Source organism: Schistocerca nitens, chromosome 11 (genome assembly GCF_023898315.1).
Source record: "Schistocerca nitens isolate TAMUIC-IGC-003100 chromosome 11, iqSchNite1.1, whole genome shotgun sequence".
NCBI lineage: Eukaryota > Metazoa > Arthropoda > Insecta > Orthoptera > Acrididae > Schistocerca > Schistocerca nitens.
Genome location: NC_064624.1, coordinates 13,832,924 through 13,848,924, shown reverse-complemented (window position 1 = coordinate 13,848,924; position 16,001 = coordinate 13,832,924). Strand labels below are relative to the sequence as shown.

Below are 16,001 nucleotides of genomic sequence, written 5' to 3'. Positions count from 1 at the left end.
AGGCGCCCGCCACTGCTGCATTTCGCTCCTTGCTCTGCCCCTAATGACTAAACGTAACCAAACTACTCACAATCATGCGAATAATCATTATGCTCGTTCAGTCACAGCTCTCTTACAGTCGCTGCCTGTTGTGTAAGTGATACTTGTGAACCGAAATACCCTTAAAAATGTACAATATACCAGAATTTAAACGTCTTCTCAGCATGGAGGAATTTAAAGTAATCGATGATACAGGCATTCAATTCACTCCGTCTCATCCGGTCTTACAAAAACTGTCCGAAAATGTCTTCAAAACATATTTACACAACAATTAAAGATTGTCATGATCTGATTACTTACGTTAGAAACACCTTCAGGCTGGAATGTTTCGTTGAAGAAAAAGACGACGACAGCAAAGACGAGTCGTGGAATGTTTTGGTTCTTCGTGCAACAAGGACATGACAAAGCAATTTGACCTACTACTGTCAGCAGAAAAAATGGTCTACCGTAAAACCAACAAAGACGAAGCTTGGAAAGTTTTCAAGACTGGAAATAGGGAAAAGGACAGATTTGATGGCTGATCAAATTTATGAACATAAAATTGCATGTGCCTTTTCTTTCAAATACGCGAAAGTGTGTGAATGTTCAAGTTCAAAGTACTTCTTGAAGATCAAAGGAAGATGTACAGAATGTGGAGCCACTTTCGAAGGGATTGCTCTGAAGAAGCCAATAAAGGACAACGATATTATTCTAAACTGCAGACTTTCAAACTTTTCAGACGATAGTATTCACCTGAAAAGAAGACAACTTCGTGCCACGAAATTGGTTGATAACAGGATTCCTGCAGCTCTTTGGCGAAATGATGAAGCGAAAAATACGTCTTTCGGAGACATGATTCCTCCAAATTTACCCAATGCTGTTGTCTTGAGAAAGGCTAAAGAAGAGTAAAGGGACAAACGATTTCGTGTAACAACTAGTAAGCCTGTTGAAAACTTGCAAATCGCAAAACATACAACCCATGTGGACGAAATTCACGCAATCGGATTGGACCCATTCTTCTGTATATATTGGCTGAAAGATCAAAGTCAGTTGCACAAATATTGTCATCAAATCAATAGCAGTGTATACGATTCAGTAGATGCTACGGGTGGCGTTGTATTTCGAGTTATATCACGATTTGGGGATCTGTCAAACAGAGCTGACTGTGTGGAAATTAAGTCAAAGTAGATATAACTGTATGAGTACATACGCATCCGCGTAGTAAACGTCACTAGTAAAGATCCAAATATCATCAATCAGTTGCCCAAGTTATCAGATGATATTCTCTAGGCATGATGAATCATTCTTGTCATTTTTCTTTGTGGAAATCGTCAGATCTGGAACTCCCAAACCAAAAATCATGGTAACTGATTTCGGTAAGGCTTTGTTGGTTGCCATTTCTAAAGCAATAGCCAATTGCTCGGACTTAACAGATTATTTGAAAAGGTTTTATAGTCATATTGTTTTGCATGAAAGAGTAATTCTGCCCTCGTGTTGTTCGAGAATAGATTTAAGCCATTTTATGGTCATGATTTAGAGGTGGAAATGCTTCTCAGGAGGTAAATCACAAGTCAAACAACTTTACCTTCGAGTTTTGGCCCATATTTACATGACAGATTTTCGTGATACTGAAAGTGCTTTCCGCTCACTTTTGGTTGTTGCGTTGAGTGAACATAGACAAAAAATGAATATCTTACAACATAAAACACAAAACAGTACGACAGTCAGCGCGGAAATCCCTAAAATAGCACAAGAATTGCAGGCAGACATGTGCTTACAAGAACCTTGTAATAGAAACGGGCAACTGATATGTCTACCAAAACATGCTACCAGAATAACATGCAGCAATGACTGTAAGGCTGCAATAGTAATTCTAAATAGAACTTATAATTAAGGTAACACAGTTATGCAATCAACACTTGGTTACCATAGAGATAACTAACGGGAACGTCACATGGGTTACTGCATCCATGTACGCCCGATACAGCCATCAAATAAAGCCGTACGCAGACTACATCAGAGAACCAGTAATGTATGCCAGAGGCAAAAAATTAGGGATAAGTGCTGACATAATTCCAGATCGACCCTCTGGAACTCAGAAGATATGACAGAGGACGCATATTCACTGATCTAATACAAGAAACACAACTACATGTAATGAATACGGGAGGACCTATACCAACATATGCAGGGTTCGATGGTACGAGCAGTAATATCGACTTCACGCTAGCAAATAATGCAGCAATGGCATACGTAACAAACTGGACTGTACACGACAACATAACCAGTAGAGATCATAATGTCATAACATACACACTAACTCACACTCAGAACACAGTGACCAAATCACACACCAGACACTTGTTGCACAAAGCAGACTGGAACAAATTAACGGAAATTATCCAACGACACGATCTAGAAAACATCAATGGAAGTATCGATTATAGAGCACACAAGTTAACACAGGTGATACAACATGCACAAAACACTTCAATACCGACAGCATAGAACACAAATTGCTCAGCAGTACGATGGACCAAAAACGAGACTCACACAAGACGCAAACGAAAATTAGTAAAAAGGCGATAGCAGATAGGGACAGACGAATAAGACTTGAAGCATATAGGCATGCACAAGACAGACACTATACAACACGCGTTGACAATGGGAGCTATTTGAAACAACACAGAGCAAAATATATGGGGGGCGCCATACAAAATACTGACAGAAGATAAAACGCCACTAGTTCTGGGAATGCTAAGACAGGATGACGGCACGATGACGAGGGGATGGAGGAATACAGCGGAGTTCCTGCTGTATAAACTGCTCCCTGACGACGTTATCGATACAGACACACAATATCATGCAAGACTAAGAGAAAACCTACACACACCATACAACGCTGCAACTGTCACCCGTCCTTTTGTGCAAGAAGAGGTTGCGCTAGCAATCTCAGAGCTCAAAAACAAAAAAGCACCTGGACCAGATGGTATCCACTCGGAAACACTGAAAAAACTAGCACCGCAGATCACCACCTACCTTAACAACGGTACCGAACGGTGCCTTACGGCTGGGCAGGGTACCTACAGTATGGAAAACCTCCAAAGCAGTCACTATTAAGAAATCCAAAGACTTACAGACCAATATGCCTAACAAACACCCTAGCAGAGATTCAGGAGAAGCTACCGTGTAAGCGCCTGCAAACACACAGAGCTCCCCGGGGTATGAGCCAACACCAGTTCGACTTCAGATCTGGCAGATCAATAGATGATGCCATCAACCAGGCCCTGCACATAGTTAACACCACAAAACAGAAATCCGCCATGGCAATAATGATTGTCATTCCCGGAGCATTTGATAATCTTTGGTGGCCCGCACTGTTTCAGAGGCTAACAAGGGGAGGCCGCCAATTGTGAAATTCAGATTCGATTCATACTGCGAATAATAAAAGCTCATGGCCAGAGGTGTAATGTGGCAAAGCACCAAGATGCACTTCTCAGCCGTTGTCGAGAAAATCGACAGTTAAAAGAAACCGTTGCGGTGAAATACTCTCTACGATTAATAGTTTTCTGCAGCGTCTTGGCGCGTAAGCGCTAAGGTTCGTAATCCGAAGGTCGCCGGATCGAATCTCGCGCCATGCAATTTATTTTATTATTAGTTTTTTGTAATTTATATATATATATTTCCTTTTTTTTAACAGGGTGTACCAAACTCTCCCGTCCGCACTGATTTTCGACGATGTTATAAGTTGCGCTAGGGACCACATCTACCTTCTTTCGAAGTTAGCAGGCAACTACGCTGTTATGCGGCGGCTCGTTTCGGCCCATTCAACGTTTGTCCTTCAAGTGTAACGGAGTTTATATTTCATACCTGCCGCAGCGAATTTGCGTTCGTGGGGTCTCTATTATAATTCGAACGTTTGACTTACGCTATACGTATTCGTTTCGGAATATCGTTTCTGCGTCTTCCGTTAACTATACGTGGTTAACATTATGAAGACAATAACATTTGTGAAATACAACTTTGTTTGCGGAAAACATGATGATGTTCGAAGTCGCCAGTTTTTACATGACAAACGACTTTCAGCAACTTATTATATGCATTATTGTTGCAACTGATTGCCGGAAATTTTTTATATATATATATATATATATATATATATATATATATATATATATATATATATATATATATTCCTGGAAATGGAAAAAAGAACACATTGACACCGGTGTGTCAGACCCACCATACTTGCTCCGGACACTGCGAGAGGGCTGTACAAGCAATGATCACACGCACGGCACAGCGGACACACCAGGAACCGCGGTGTTGGCCGTCGAATGGCGCTAGCTGCGCGGCATTTGTGCACCGCCGCCGTCAGTGTCAGCCAGTTTGCCGTGGCATACGGAGCTCCATCGCAGTCTTTAACACTGGTAGCATGCCGCGACAGCGTGGACGTGAACCGTATGTGCAGTTGACGGACTTTGAGCGAGGGCGTATAGTGGGCATGCGGGAGGCCGGGTGGACGTACCGCCGAATTGCTCAACACGTGGGGCGTGAGGTCTCCACAGTACATCGATGTTGTCGCCAGTGGTCGGCGGAAGGTGCACGTGCCCGTCGACCTGGGACCGGACCGCAGCGACGCACGGATGCACGCCAAGACCGTAGGATCCTACGCAGTGCCGTAGGGGACCGCACCGCCACTTCCCAGCAAATTAGGGACACTGTTGCTCCTGGGGTATCGGCGAGGACCATTCGCAACCGTCTCCGTGAAGCTGGGCTACGGTCCCGCACACCGTTAGGCCGTCTTCCGCTCACGCCCCAACATCGTGCAGCCCGCCTCCAGTGGTGTCGCGACAGGCGTGAATGGAGGGACGAATGGAGACGTGTCGTCTTCAGCGATGAGAGTCGCTTCTGCCTCGGTGCCAATGATGGTCGTATGCGTGTTTGGCGCCGTGCAGGTGAGCGCCACAATCAGGACTGCATACGACCGAGGCACACAGGGCCAACACCCGGCATCATGGTGTGGGGAGCGATCTCCTACACTGGCCGTACACCACTGGTGATCGTCGAGGGGACACTGAATAGTGCACGGTACATCCAAACCGTCATCGAACCCATCGTTCTACCATTCCTAGACCGGCAAGGGAACTTGCTGTTCCAACAGGACAATGCACGTCCGCATGTATCCCGTGCCACCCAACGTGCTCTAGAAGGTTTAAGTCAACTACCCTGGCCAGCAAGATCTCCGGATCTGTCCCCCATTGAGCATGTTTGGGACTGGATGAAGCGTCGTCTCAAGCGGTCTGCACGTCCAACACGAACGCTGGTCCAACTGAGGCGCCAGGTGGAAATGGCATGGCAAGCCGTTCCACAGGACTACATCCAGTATCTCTACGATCGTCTCCATGGGAGAATAGCAGCCTGCATTGCTGCGAAAGGTGGATATACACTGTACTAGTGCCGACATTGTGCATGCTCTGTTGCCTGTGTCTATGTGCCTGTGGTTCTGTCAGTGTGATCATGTGATGTATCTGACCCCAGGAATGTGTCAATAAAGTTTCCCCTTCCTGGGACAATGAATTCACGGTGTTCTTATTTCAATTTCCAGGAGTATATATATATATATGTGTGTGTGTGTGTGTGTGTGTGTGTATACGCATTTGAATTACAAAAACCATATACTAGAAAAAAAGTTGCATGGTGCGAGATTCGATCCGGCGACCTTCGGATTACAAACCCGAGCGCTTACCGCTGCGCCACGACGCTACGGAAAATTATTAATCGTAGACAGTATTTCACCGCAACGGTTTCTTTTAACTGTCGATTTTCTCGACAACGGCTGAGAGGTGCATCTTGGTGCTTTGCCACATTACACCTCTTTTTTATTATGCGCAGTATGAATCGAATCTGAATTTCACAATTGGCGGCCTCCCCTTGTTAGACATCTGGAGGTACCGCTATCACTGCAGACTACTGTAAAGACCGAGCAGTCTAATGGCAGATGGACAGCCGGAAAGTAATTAAAAGAATTACCGAAGGCTCTCCTCAAGGGTCGATCTGAGGCCCCATCTTCTGGGACATAACAATCGAACCCCTCCTACAACTTCTGGATGGGGATGACAGGTCAGACGGAACTGTTGCCTACGCAGATGACCTTATTAGTTGTAGTCACTGCAAACTGTTTATGTCTCACATAATTCCAAAATAAAATTGAGAATTTACGATCCGTCCACACAGCTGTACTTCCAGCACTACCTCATCTCCTGCATTCCAAAATTCGCAGACGTTATCCTACGAAAATTTCAGGAGTACCAATCCTGGAAGAAAGGATGTTGTTGTTGTTGTGGTCTTCAGTCCTGAGACTGGTTTGATGCAGCTCTCCATGCTACTCTATCCTGTGCAAGCTTCTTCATCTCCCAGTACCTACTGCAACCTACATCCTTCTGAATCTCCTTAGTGTATTCATCTCTTGGTCTCCCTCTACGATTTTTACCCTCCACGCTGCCCTCCAATGCTAAATTTGTGATCCCTTGATGCCTCAAAACATGTCCTACCAACCGATCCCTTCTTCTAGACAAGTTGTGCCACAAACTTCTCTTCTCCCCAATCCTATTCAATACCTCCTCATTAGTTACGTGATCTACCCACCTTATCTTCAGCATTCTTCTGTAGCACCACATTTCGAAAGCTTCTATTCTCTTCTTGTCCAAACTAGTTATCGTCCATGTCTCACTTCCATACATGGCTACACTCCATACAAATACTTTCAGAAACGACTTCCTGACACCTAAATCTATACTCGATGTTAACAAATTTCTCTTCTTGAGAAACGCTTTCCTTGCCATTGCAAGTCTACATTTTATATCCTCTCTACTTCGACCATCATCGGTTATTTTACTCCCTAAATAGCAAAACTCCTTTACTACTTTAAGTGTCTCATTTCCTAATCTAATTCCCTCAGCATTTAATTTGACTACATTCCATTATCCGCGTTTTGCTTTTGTTGATGTTCATCTTATATCCTCCTTTCAAGACACTGTCCATTCCGTTCAACTGCTCTTCCAAGTCCTTTGCTGTCTCTGACAGAATTACAATGTCATCGGCGAACCTCAAAATTTTTATTTCTTCTCCATGAATTTTAATACCTACCCCAAATTTTTCTTTTGTTTCCTTTACTGCTTGCTCAATATAGAGATTGAATAACATCGGGGAGAGGCTACAACCCTGTCTCACTCCTTTCCCAACCACTGCTTCCCTTTCATGCCCCTCGACTCATAACTGCCATCTGGTTTCTGTACAAATTGTAAATAGCCTTTCGCTCCCTGTATTTTACCCCTGCCACCTTCAGAATTTGAAAGAGAGTATTCCAGTGAACATTGTCAAAAGCTTTCTCTAAGTCTACAAATGCTAGAAACGTAGGTTTGCCTTTTCTTAATCTTTCTTCCAAGATAAGTCGTAAGGTCAGTATTGCCTCACGTGTTCCAACATTTCTACGGAAGGATATTGTGACGATATTGCTTCGTCACAGCCTGTGGTTCGGGACCCGGTCCGGCACACAGTTTTTATCTGCCAGCAAGTTTCACATCGGCGCACACCCACTGCAGAGTGAACACACGATCCATTTCATAATCTATTGGCACCACAAAAATGTTGACGGTTTTTAAAAGAACTCTTTCGGTGCTATCGAGAACTGTCAGCAAAAGGGTTGTGCCAATTTATTATAATGTAGACAAAGTGGGTCTCTCGTAAATGATATATGGGTCTCTCGTTAATGATATTATCTCGTTAACTATCCCCACAAAAAATGTTATTACAGTTTTCGGTAGAACTCTTAGGGTCCTATTAAGAAATGCCAGACCTTTTGTACGAATTCATTACTTTCACGTGACAAAAGTGAGTCCCATATTAATAATCTCATATAATGTCATCGTCACAAAAAATGTTGTTATAGTTTTCAGTAGAACTCTGTGGGTGCTATTCAGAACTGTCAACAGAACTATTGTACTAATTTTGTTTTCGTAGAGAAAGTGAGTATCAGATTAAAACAATCATCGCATAAACTATTATCGCCACAAAAATGTTCTTATCATTTTCAATACAACTCTTCCGGTGCTATCCAGAACTGCCAACAGAACTGTTACACAAATTTATTTTTTTTCTAAACTGACTAATTTTTTACTATACCAAAATTTTGCCGAGTTATTGTTTTCTTCCCGAAATTTTGCAGAACTGTTCGTGTTTTGAGCAGGGAACTCTGGAACTATTGCATACATATCAAAAACTATGAAAAACTTATATTTCTCGTAAACCTTAATAAATGCCGTTACTACGTAAACAATTACCTGCACTGAATATGTTACTAGTATTTTCGATAGAACTCTTACAATGCTATCCAGAGCTGTCATCAGAAGGTACGAATAGACAATTTTTTGTAGAGTAAGTGAGCCCCACAATTAATCAATTATCTTAAACTATCATCGCCACAAAAAGATGTTATTAGGATTTTCGATAGAGGTCTTGGTGTTCTGTTCAGAACTGTTGTACGAATATATATTTTGCTAAAATTGACAAAGAATGTTTTCGATACGATATTTTTTCGAGTATTCTTGTTTTCTTCGCTAAATTCTGCAGGACTATTGAACTTTTGTACAAAGAACTCTAGAACTATGGCAAATCTATCAATAACTATGAAAAAAATGTGTATTTCTCGTAAACGGGGTGCTAACTTCACAGTATGTGAAGAGGTTTCCTCCTTAAATTGCAATTATCTCGTAACCTATTAGCTGCACAAAAGACTTATTAGGATATTCGATAGAACTCTTGGGGTTCTGTTCAGAACTGATGTACTTATTTACATTTTGCGGAAACTGACAATGTTTCCGTACGAAAAATTTTTTCGAGTATTGTTTTCTTCGTTACATTCTGCAGAACTACACAAACTTTGTACAAAGAACTCGAGAACTATGGCACATCTATCAAGAACTATGAAAGAAATGTGTATTTCTCGTGAGAGGGGTGCTGACTTGACACGACTGCGGCGTTGCTAGATCGGCCGCAGGCAGGCGAGGGAGCGGCTGCGGCAGAGCCGGCGAGGCGTCTACGTCGGTGTCCGCACTGCCGGACCGGACCGGACCGCCTGCCCCCACCCACACCGGTTTGTCTCGTACTGCCGTATACAGCTGGCAACACAAACCCCGTCCCCGTTTACACGGGACTCCCAACACCAGATTTCGTAATCACATTTCCGAATACCGCTTCTGGGTAGTCACGTAAATCTATTCTGGAAATCCGCCTCCAGTTGGCGATTTTCCGAACTGCGCAATCAGTTCTCACTCCCACGTAAACGCAATCTGTTTTAAAAATGCTTCGGCTGACAGGTTTGAACTCGTTTTCGAAAGTTTTAGACTAATATGGACGTAGTGGCATTCTGTACAGTGAAGGACAAGCAGAAATATTAGACAAAAGCTATTTACACATGCTCTAACTGCAGAGAAATAGCGACTGTGCTGAGTAAATCGGAAACTAACGGCTGTTTTCCTATCATCGTATCTGGGTAACTGGGATGGCGAATCTGCTTCAGACCTTAACATGTAAAAACGGCGGCGAAAAACTGTTTCCGAAATTCGGTTTTCGTCTTTCGGAAGACGTGTAGCATGTAGACAGTTTAACATTTTCTGGAGTGTTGCTTTGTCTTGAAGCCAAAGATAGAATAAAGAAGGTTTATTTTGATCACGGGAAAGGAAGGTGAGACCAGAACATATTCCGTCATCGTGTTTACTGCCAGTCACCTACGCCTGAGTTTCGCGATTCGTATCGATTATTTGCTACCGCAGATATGACGGTCGGGTATGACAAGTTTTCGTTAAAGAACGTTATAGGACTATCAAGTTGTATTCGTGTTTAGAAATTAGCTATTCACTGCTAAACGACAAATTTGCAGTGGATGCAACGCGCACGATGTCTTCGCACTGTTACACACAACAGTGAGAAGTTGGCGGCAGTTTCAACACCCGGTTTGGCGAGCTTGCCTTAGTCCGCTGTGTGTGAAACTAATTCCTGCCCGTTAACGTGCGGAAAATAAAAGTTTCTTTCTTGAAAACCACGGAAGGAGGATTCCTTTACCTGACAGAAACCGGGAGTACGAAGTGGTATCTACGCTGTGTCATTCAGTGTTTTCCACTGAACATTGAGGACTTACCGATACAACGAAGCACAAAGAAAATGAAGCACCTGTTGGCAGTTTCTGAGAGGACTTGTAGCTGCGTCACTTCCTCTGTAAGAACGAATGAACTACAAACACACGAAGACTAACGCGGAACAAGTGCTGTTTGGGTTCCATACTGCAAAACACAATCCTCCTTTCCATTCAATGAACTGCACGACTCTTCTCACCAGAAACCTATTCGAGAAGAAATTCGCATGTTCAAGGACAAAATCAAATCACGAAAGGTTAAAGCTGGTGGCGATTCTAGCTAGTTGTTTCATTCCTCCAAAAGGTGTCCGGTGCAGAATAACCAGTCTTCAGAAGACTGGTTAGCTGTAGCCTGGATAATTTTTAAAAAGAAAGATATAGGTGACAAGATCGGCACATTTTGTGCAGATGTAACTGTAATACCAACTTTGGTTCTCGCAAGAGGGCAGGAACAAGCAATGTTTACTCCTAACTGAACAGTGTTCTCAAAATGAACTTTTAAAGCATCGGTCGTGCATCCCACGTGAAGCTGAAACGCGTGCACACGTTCTTCCCTTTGACACAGAAACAGTGAGTTACATTTTCAATATTGTCACATTTACACTGTGTGTGTGACTAAGGAAATGTGGGCAATTTGCATGGTCCCTAGATGACTAATATGCCCCCCTAAATCATAGACCAGTATCAAGGAATTTTAGAATAACCATAATGACAGAACTGTCAAACTTAAGTATTGATATTAAACTATCACGGTGGAAGGTATAAATCCTTCACACCTTAGATACTTGGGAGTAATGTCCTCAGACCCTGTTGTTAGAAAGCAAAGTAAACACTAGATAATGAATCAGTGTTGAGAGCAGCTATGATGGTTAAGTATACTGAACTGAATAGTCCCGGTGACCAATTGATCGAACTTTCTGCATGAGGGGACACTGGCTACACGAATCCTACCGGAAACTAAAGACTTTTATTGTAACATATGTACCATGAGTGCTACATAATGGTAAAGTTACGGTGCTACATAATGGGCTCTTCGCACGAACAAAATATAAACAGCGTGCGGAACGTGCATTTTAAGTATCGAACAATGTGGACGCTAAATTAGCGACAGTAAAAAGGCCAAAACCTTTCAACAAACGACAAATCCACGAACTGTGTAGGTGCAAACAGCGGTGGGGGCAGCCACAGCAAGGAATAACAACTGTGATACACGGAAGAGACTGAACCTGTAAATAGTATGTAAATTTGTGGCCACGGAAAAGACTGAACCTGTAAATAGTAGGTAAATTTGTGGCCAAAGTCCGTAGCGTGTAGCAATATCTAAGCATTAATGTGAAGTTTCACGTACAAAATAGTTATATGCAATGTACGAGACTGTTGAAATATCACATGCATAAAAGTGTTGGATGTAGTGTCAGACTGCAGTGTGTAACGTGTAAACACGGGACATCTGAACGCTGTAAGTGACAGGTGGACAAACGTACAACAGAAAACCCTAACGGAACACGACGACTGTATGAATGCAGTGCGTGTGTGACGGGAGGTGTTGACAAGCTATTAGCTTTGCATTTTATTAAAAAGTGAGGTAGTAGAAGCGTAATCATAAATGTTGTTAAGTGCTGCACTAGTGACGTTCAAAACAAACTACATACACAAACAACAACCAGGTGACACGGCTGAGGAGTGATTGTGAACTAATCAAAACATTTTGTCAGCTTACGCGTGCATTTACATGTGGAAAAAACAAAAGAGAAAGTGACATGCGTATAAAAACACATGTGTGAGAAGTGATATGTGTTGTTATAATGGTGGTATGACTGTTCGCAAACCGCGGGTGTGTTTGGCCCATTCATAGCAGGGGGCCCTTGTACCGATACGGGGCACAAAATATTAAATCGTGCGACAAGTGGGACACAAAACAAAGTAAAATAGGAAGTGTAACACACTGAAAATACGTGTTTAACTGTGATCGGTAGTTCGTAACGAAACGAAATAACAATGAAGCAAAAGACCCTATAGAATGTATGTAGCAACGTAATTGTTCTTTTACTCGCTGCCCCAACAAACCAAAAAGGAAACGCACGCTAATGCGCCCGCCTCGCATTGAGAGTTGTGAATTTTAAATAATATATGGTAATTTATGCTGACTGAGCATTTTTCTTTCATGTGCATTGTGACCTTCATGCACAAGTAAACACATTATTTGTAAGGTTTTCAGTACGCTGGATAAACCAGAACAGCCGAACAATCTGCCATTCTTGGTAAACATCTTGCATAGAAATAATTTCATTGTTAACTTCATCGCCAACAACACACGCACACGCTTTAAAATACTCGCATCATAATAAGTAAAGACAAGAAAGCGCATAAATTAATTTCGTATTAAAGCAAAAACTAACATTCAGTTCAGTACATTCACAGCTTCTCGGCAAAACAAAGATTATTCCGTTTAAACAAGGAAATACTTGAACTCAAAGGTTTCCTTTAATTACATTTCTCCACGGTAAAGGTCTCCTGCAGCGATATTTTAATGCAGTGACACGAAATATAATCCCTGAGATTACGTTTACGTTTTCGTCTCCATGAACGCTCCACGTGGAGATCCGTTTTAACGGATTCTAAATGCGGCTCACGCAACCCTATATTAACAAGGCGGCGAGTCGCGTGCTGTTAAATACATAGTGCTCAGAGAACTATTTTACGGAAGTATATATTCCAGTCCCCCATATTATCATTCATTCTTATGTCCGCTCCGCCAAATAAGTGCTCTATTCACGCTCTTGCCGAGCATCAGTAGCAATCAAGTTATGCGTTAAGTTTTTCTTACAGTCTTTTCGTCACATTCGTTGAGTATACTTGAGACGGTGTCCGGATCTGGGAGGTAGCCCTACAACTACAATCCGCTCATCGTAAGAATAAACCTGATGTAAACAAACACAAACGCTATGATTGGTCAGAAGCCGTAGCACTCTTACATCGGTGTTATCCTCTTGGAAGTAGATTCTACTTATGTGTTAGATGTCTTATTACTAAGTTACGTTAAACGGAACTTAGGATATTCAAATGCATCAACAGCCATCAACGTTTTTCTTTATCACGCTTCAGCTACGTAGTTTTTATTTAAAAAGTCGTGTAGTCACAGCCTGTGCAGCAGCGTTGTGCTCTGATTATCGCCTTGCTAATGCGCAGTACGAAAATGGCTGAGGCTACTTTCTGTTCCGTAGTGAAACGCGCGAGTAAAGCACAGTTAAACGCGCCGAAAAATATGCTGTCCTTAATGTTCTTCGTAAATTTACGGAGAAAATCGGCTTTGGAGTTTTCCCAACGTTCTATATTAGGCAGTTGATAACCAGACACACAATAAACGAGTACTGCAGTCGGTAGCGTGATTGTGAAAATATGAACCAAGCGCCGTTAATCGTGCGTTGGTTCGAATCTCCCCAGTATATATTTTTTTTTCCTCGTTCAAGGTGAAATACCTACATCTCTTAATTTTAAATCTCATCGTTTTTATGAATAGTAAACGTCTTATTTCTAATTACATATTCGACATGAAATTTCTGTTTCCATTTCAAATACAAATTTTTAATTATCGATGTTTTATGAAAGACTGTTCAAGTTGTTTAAATGAAGGAAATTTTTAAGGCAAAAATGAAAAAACAAATCTCATTATTTGGGCTATGTCCATCGTTTTATGCCACAGAAGTAGATAAGTATCGCAGAAACATGAAAAACAATCATTTTCACAGCATCGAGCACTTCACGCACACGCTGGGGATCTTTACATTTGCTACTGTACCATTACAAAATGAACCCTACAGAACCGATCTGCAGCCAAGCTGCGGGATTTGACCCGACAAGTAACAAGACTGTCAAGCTGCCAGACTTACTGGAAATAACGCACGCAGCTTCTTCACAAGTCACTGCCGAACGCTGGCGGGATATAGGACGGCTCGTCATAAAAGAAAAAGAGAAAATGCTGCGCATGGTTGGCATCATCGATTCTGTTGTCGATAGGCTGGTTATCAATTTAGCAGGTGACACTTCCAGAACTGAAATGTATTTCTCGGATTCGGATAAGGAAGGAGCTAAGAGATTACCAGACGACTGCCTAAATAATATCTTCAGTGGCTTCAATATTTAACTATACAGTGAAACCCTTCAGTACTCTTACGTTACACACAGCTTATGCAAGAAAACTACCTTTCATCATTCTTGTTTTCCATTACAATATTACGTTAGCTAAAAACGATAACGTTGTGCAGTTTTCGTCTAGTCGTCTAAGGAGCATATTGTGGGAGATTTGCAGTGTATTGTTTCAGCCTGCTTAACATTCAAATGACATACGAAGCTGTATTGCTCCTCTGCTCGTCTCGTTTTACGTGAGACCTGCAGCTGTACCAGCTGGCCGGCCAGCGCTGTCCAAGTTAAATGCGCCGCTAAGGCTGTTGTCCCGTATTACCGGCCAGTCGATGTTCGCGTAACGCACAGCACAACGTGTGCCCTTATTGTCGTAGTTGGCAGTACTCGAGACAGCTCGGCTGCAGTCCCACGTGAGACGGGAATCCAATGAGGTTCCAGCAAACGCGGAAGAATACACAGTGCAATGTTTACATCGGGTTTATTCGTATGATGAACGGATTACAGTACAATACAGTATTAGCATTCCCTACATGCATTCTGGAAGGTCTTTGGAAATAAACACATCTTTGTTTCTGAGCCAGAGTGTCATTTTTAATTGTCTTCATGTGTGTTTCAACATAAAACGTTAAATTGAATTCTCTTCGTCACTTATCACTAAAAACAGTGTTTCAGTTTTATTTTACCTCTTCTCCCGCCTGCTTACTTGAAAGTGGAGTGAAGTCCTGTTAAATTACAGTATCTTCACTTTCATTTTGTTGTCCATTCTCGACATTGTCATGACACCCTTCTTTTTTGAGTTCACTTACTCTAGATGACGTACTTTCTGCGAATAGGGCATCATCGACATATTGGTGTATCCCTCAGTTCGACCACATTCCTCTACTAAACTGTGAACTTCATACTCATATTCCTTGATGTTTTCTGCGACACCACAGTTAGTCGCTGAAGCTCAGCCATTAAAAATGATCCCCGCCTTCTTGAAACAGTTGTGACTAGCGAGTGTTACTCGTTTTAAGGCTGGAGAAATCCACAGAACTACTAACACATCTTTCATGTCCAGATCCAAGACTGTCAATTCGAAACGAACTATGTCAACAATTTATGTCTGTAAAACACTTAGAAATTTTGAATTATCTCCTGATCGAGTGTTTGACAACCTGGGGCTGAGTTTGGAGGCAAAAATATTTTCACATTTTTTAGTGCAGCGTCGCAACGGAAGTGGCATATCCATAAAAATCACGTCCTCCTCCGTGTTTCCATTCTACTATCAAATGGCAGCAACCATTCTGCTATTATTCCTCTCGTCATCCAAGATGGTTTCTGAGCAAACAACTCGACGTTATATTTACCTAAGTCAATACCCGTTAAACAACCAGGTTTAGCGGCCTCACCAGTAACTGAAGGCTTTTCAAATTTATCTATGATACTGACATACAATACAGCAGTGAGTAGATCTTTTTGTTTTTGCTTCGTGAATAGTTTTCATCTTTCAGGGCCATTGTTTTACTAGGAAGAGCTCAAAGGCCAAGTCCCATTATACAGTGAAAGACGTTTCCTCCTTCATAAACGTCACGAATTCATGTTACCCAAAATTTCCAATCTGACACGATGTAGTGGCTACTCCGTAAATTGTCAGGTCAACCTACTG

The 16,001-nt window shown here is 42.2% G+C and overlaps 1 protein-coding gene across 1 annotated transcript in view; it reads right to left on the bottom strand.

Moving 5' to 3' along the window:
* LOC126213535 (ankyrin-2-like) overlaps positions 1-16,001 on the bottom strand; it is a 101,353-nt gene that overhangs the window by 70,526 nt on the left and 14,826 nt on the right. The gene's annotated exons all lie outside the window — the stretch shown is intronic.